Source organism: Pristiophorus japonicus, chromosome 5 (assembly GCF_044704955.1).
Source record: "Pristiophorus japonicus isolate sPriJap1 chromosome 5, sPriJap1.hap1, whole genome shotgun sequence".
NCBI lineage: Eukaryota > Metazoa > Chordata > Chondrichthyes > Pristiophoridae > Pristiophorus > Pristiophorus japonicus.
Genome location: NC_091981.1, coordinates 269,757,033 through 269,763,130, shown reverse-complemented (window position 1 = coordinate 269,763,130; position 6,098 = coordinate 269,757,033).

Genomic DNA, 6,098 nt, shown 5'->3' with positions numbered 1-6,098 from the left:
GGCCTGAGCATCTGAAGTGCCCTTGGTTGAGCCACAGCAGCCTTGCGCCTCCCATAGGTACACCCGGTGGGTGGGGGAATGGGCCGGGGAAGCATGCCGTAGAAGCACTAGAGTCTAAAGAGCACATTTAAGACAGGTACTAGGGGCTCACACAGGGTGATAATTACTGTGCTGCCAATTGTGTAACCAGTAAAATCGTAATCCTGTTTGAAATGTTTGTGTATTCCTCTAGCAGCTGCTGACCCTGCAGTGTTGGTCGACATGAATATTAATGTTGGTCTTTGAGCAGAAGTAATTCATTCAACGGTGGAAGAACTGGAGCTGATGCTCGCTCTTGACTTTTAATGCAGGGGAGCAGGGATTGTTCAGGTGAAGCACTCTTCAATGAGCTGCAGTTGGAGAGGGCTTGCTGTAAACAACTCCTGGACTTCTCATTTTTCCTCACTATCCTCCCTGTCTTCAGCACTGTCTCCCTCAACTTGCTGAAGCCCCTTATTCAATGGTGGCTCTCTGCATTGTGCCCATTGTGGAACAAAGCTGTGCAGCGTACAGCAGCTCTGATTTGCCCCACCGTTTTGCTGTTGTTCCAGCTCCTTTTGCCGGAGTGGAACTGCCGGAAGGTCCACCATGAAGAAACATTGCTAGAAGCCCCTTAAGTGCTCAAGACATTCTACAACCACTAAAAGTACTTTGAAATGGTCCAAGCAGCAACAAAGTACACTGTGTAATATAAGCAAACCATCTCCCCAAACTGTCCAGTCTTTACCTGAGAATTGCCGATGATCTTCTTTAAACGTTGCTGGAGGCAGCTGCCTGTGGAATTGGCGATAGCAACTAGGGCAAAGACAAAAATGCATTCGAGGCCCTGACAATGGTATCTGACCCCCCGATTAGAATCTTTTCTCACCCAATTCCACATGGCTCCGGTTGGGATGGAGTGTAGAATGTTTCAGTGTAAGGGGTGTCGCAGTTGTGTGGAGCGTATTGGTTGGGCTGGATGCTCTTTACCTTTCCGCCATTGTTCATTGTTCATAGGTTTATATGTAGCCTTCAGGGCCGCTGACCAAGGGCCGTGCAGCTCTTTGTCAGCTGGATGAACACATGGCTTGAGGAGTAGTGCAGAAGGGAGCGATTCAAATTCCTGGGACATTGGAACCGATTCTGGGGGAGGTGTGACCAGTACAAACCGGACGGTCTGCACCTAGGCAGGACTGGAACCAATATCCTCGGGGGAGTGTTTGGTGGTGCTGTTGGGGAGAAGTTAAACTAATATGGCAGGGGGATGGGAACCTATGCAGGGAGACAGAGGGAAATAAAAAGGAGGCAGAAGCAAAATATAGAAAGGAGAATAGTAAAAGTGGAGGGCAGAGAAACCCAAGGCAAAAAACAAAAAGGGCCACATTACAGCATAATTCTAAAGGGGCAAAGTGTGTTAAAAAAACAAGCCTGAAGGCTCTGTGCCTCAATGCGAGGAGTATTCGGAATAAGGTGGATGAATTAACTGCGCAGATAGCAGTTAACGGATACGATGTGATTGGCATCACGGAGACATGGCTCCAGGGTGACCAAGGTTGGGAACTCAACATCCAAGGGTATTCAGCATTTAGGAAGGATAGACAGAAAGGAAAAGGAGGTGGGGTAGCATTGCTGGTTAAAGAGGAAATCAATGCAATTGTAAGGAAGGACATTAGCCTGGATGATGTGGAATCGGTATGGGTGGAGCTGCGGAATACCAAATGGCTGAAAACGCTAGTGAGTGTTGTGTATAGACCACCAAATAGTAGTAGTGAAGTTGGGGACAGCATCAAGCAAGAAATAAGGGATGTGTGCAATAAAGGTACAACAGTAATCATGGGCAACTTTAAACTATGCATTGATTGGGTTAACCTAACTGGTAGCAATGCCGTGGAGTAGGATTTCCTGGAGTGTATTAGGGATGGTTTTCTAGACCAATATGTCGAGGAACCAACCAGGGAGTTGGCCATCCTAGACTGGGTGATTTGTAATGAGAAGGAACTAATTAGCAATCTTGTTGTGCGAGGCCCCTTGGGGAAAAGTGACCATAATACGGTAGAATCCCTTACTTAGATGGAGAGTGACAAAGTTAATTCGGAAACTAGGGTCCTGAACTTAAGGAAAGGTAACTTCGACGGCATGAGGCATGAATTGGCTAGAATAGACTGGCAAATGATACTAAAAGGGTTGACGGTGGATAAGCAATGGCAAACATTTAAAGATCACATGGATGAACTTCAGCAAATGAACAATCCTGTCTGGAGTAAAATTAAAACTGGGAAGGTGGCTCAACCATGGCTAACAAAGGAAATTAAGGATAGTGTTAAAGCCAAGGAAGAGGCATATAAATTGGCTAGAAAAAGCAACAAACCTGAGGACTGGAAGAAATTTAGAATTCAACAAAGGAGGACTAAGGGTTTAATTTAGAGGGGGAAAATAGAGTACGAGAGGGAGCTTGCAGGGAATATAAAAACTGACTGCAAAAGCTTCTATAAATATGTGAAGAGAAAAAGATTAGTAATGACAAACGTAGGTCCCTTGCAGTCGGATTCAGGAGAAATTATGATGGGGAACAAAGAAATGGCAGACCAATTGAACCAATACTTCGGTTCTGTCTTCACGAAGGAAGATACAAATAACCTTCCGAAGGTACTAAGGGACAGTGGGTCTAGTGAGAAGGAGAAACGGAAGGATATCCTTATTAGGCGGGAAATTGTGTTCGGGAAATTGATGGGATTGAAAGCCGATAAATCCCCGGGGCCTGATAGTCTGCATCCCAGAAGTGCTCAAGGAGGTGGCCCTAGAAATAGTGGATGCATTGGTAATCATTTTCCAACAGTCTATCGACTCTGGATCAGTTCCCATGGACTGGAGGGTAGCTAATATAACACCATTTTTAAAAAAAGGAGGGAGAGAGAAAACGGGTAATTATAGACCGGTTAGCTTGACATCAGTAGTGGGGAAAATGTTGGAATCGATCATGAAGGATGAAATAGCAGCGCATTTGGAAAGCGGTGACAGGATCGGATCAAGTCAGCATGGATTTATGAAAGGGAAATAATGCTTGACGAATCTTCTGGAATTTTGTGAGGATGTAACTAGTCGAGTGGACAGGGGAGAACCAGTGGATGTGGTGTATTTGGACTTTCAGAAGGTTTTGACAAGGCACCGCACAAGAGATTGTTGTGCAAAGTCAAAGCACATGGTATTGGGGGTAATATATAGTGACGTGGATAGGGAACTGGTTGGCAGACAGGAAGCAGAGAGTCGGGATAAACGGGTCCTTTTCAGAATGGCAGGCAGTGACTAGTGGAGTGCCGCAGGGCTCAGTGCTGGAACCCCAGCTCTTTATAATATACATTAACGATGAAGGAATAGAGTGTAATATCGCCAAGTTTGCAGATGACACTAAACTGGGTGGCGGTGTGAGCTGTGAGGGGGATGCTAAGAGGCTGCAGGGTGACTTGGACAAGTTAGGTGAGTGGGCAAATGCATGGCAGATGCAGTATAATGTTGATAAATGTGAGGTTATCCATTTTGGGGGCAAAAACACGAAGGCAGAATATTATCTGAATGGCGGCAGACTAGGAAAAGGGGAGGTGCAACGAGTCCTGGGTGTCATGGTTTATCAGTCACTGAAAGTGGGCACGCAGGTCCAGCAGGCGGTGAAGAAGGCAAATGGTATGTTGGCCTTCATAGCTAGGGGATTTGAATAGGAGCAGGGAGGTCTTACTACAGTTGTACAGGGCCTTAGTGAGGCCTCACCTGGAATATTGTGTTCAGTTTTGGTCTCCTAATCTGAGGAAGGATGTTCTTGCTATTGAGGGAGTGCAGCGAAGGTTCACCAGACTGATTCCAGGGATGGCTAGGCTGTCATATGAGGAGAGACTGGGTCAACTGGGCCTTTATTCACTGGAGTTTAGAATGATGAGAGGGGATCTCATAGAAACATATAAGATTCTGACGGGACTGGACAGGTTAGATGTGGGAAGAATGTTCTCCATGTTGGGGAAGTCCAGAACCAGGGGACATAGTCTTAGGATAAGGGGTAGGCCATTTAGGACTGAGATGAGGAGAAACTTCTTCACCCAGTTGTTAACCTGTGGAATTCCCTGCCGCATAGAGTTGTTGATGCCAGTTCACTGGATATATTCAAGAGGGCGTTAGATATGGCTCTTACGGTTAAGGGGATCAAGGGGTATGGAGAGAAAGCAGGAAAGGGGTACTGAAGGAATGATCAGCCATGATCTTATTGAATGGCGGTGCAGGCTCGAAGGGCCGAATGGCCTTCTCCTGCATCTATTTTTCTATGTTTCTATGATTCTATGACATGATGGGCCAAACTGGCCTTCTTCTGCGCTGTAAATTTCTATGTTCCTATGTTTCCAAATGCCTAAATCGACGCCTGCCAGGATATCGGAATAAGGAGACGGTGAGCAGTACGTTGGTGGTCCTGTTGCCCATTCATTTGTTTTTAGACATAAATGGGGTGGAAGTGAGACAAAAATGCCCCCCCCCTCCCCACAGAGTTGTACTGCACTGGCTGACCCTGTCTCCTTGTGCTCCCTCCGCGGACCATCAGCAACTTCATCTCATCTCCACTGCTTCACTATTCCTCTTAGCCCGTGGGAGGGAGCAGTGACCACCTTGCAGAATGTATCTTTGAATAGCCTCTCCTCCCAACACACATTGCGATTGTAATCACACAAAGACTGTCGTCAGCTGATTCTCAAGCTTGCCGCTATTTTTGCTGTTATAACGACTGGTATTGTTACTGTTATTCTTGGTTTTGCTTTACTTTAATTGTGCTACTGCAAATGCCATTATTGTTTCTGCTCATGTTACTGTTATTGTCGCGGTGATTGACATTATTGCAAGTATTGTTGCTGTAGTTGTTGTTGTTTTAGAATTATTATTCCTGATATTGGTATTTTGATCTCACTATTGCATTTACCTTTACTTTTATTGATACTGTGGTTAATGTTACTATTATATGCTGATTCTGTTGATGTTATTGTTGCTGCAGTGATTGTTATTGTTGTTAACATTACTGTTATTAATACTATTGTTATTGTAATTGTTGCTGATATTGTTACTGTTACTATTATTGTCTCAGCCACGGCTCAGTTGATAGCACCCTCACCTCGGAGTTAGAAGGGTGTGTGTCCACGTCCCACTACAAAGACTTGAGCAAAAAAATCTAGGCTGACTCTCCAGTGCAGTACTGAGGGAGTGCTGCACTGTCAGAGGTGCTGTCTTTTGGATGAGAAATTAAACTGAGACCCTGTCTGCCCTCTCAGGTAAAAGATCCCATGGCACTATTTCGAAGAAGAGCAGGGGAGTTATCCCCGGTGCCCTGGCTAATATTTATCTCTCAATCAACATCACTAAAAGAGATTATCTGGTCATTATCATATTGCTGTTTGTGGGAGCTTGCTGTGCACAAATTGGCTGCCATATTTTCTACATTACAACAGTGACTACACTTCAGAAGTACTTAGTAAAGCACTTTGGGACGTCCTGAGGTTGTGAAAGGTGCAGGCTTTCTTTTCTTTCTTTATTGGTGCTACCATCCTGTAACTACTGTCGTTTAGGGGTACCGAGGGATATGGAGTAAATTGAGCTGAAGTATAGACCAGCCATGATCTAATAGAATGGAGGAACTGATGCAAGGGGCTGAATAGTCTGCTCCTGTTCTTCTGTTTCTATGTTCCTATATTCCTTATTATTGTTGTTTATAGTCACTGTCATTGACGCTTATATTATTGTTGTTGCTTTTACATAAGAATATAAGAAATAGGAGCAGGAGTAGGCAATTTAGCCTCTCGAGCCTGCTCCACCATTCAATAAGATCATGGCTGATCTGATCCTGGCCTCAACTCCACTTTCCCGCCCACTCCCCATAACCCTTGACTCCCTTATCATTCAAAAATCTGTCAATCTCCATCTTAAATATATTCAATGACCCATCCTCCACAGCTCTCTGGGGTAGAGAATTACAAAGATTCACGGCTTTTCTGAGAGAAGAAATTCCTCCTCTTTTCTGTTCTAAATGGGCGACCACTTATTCTGAAACTATGCCA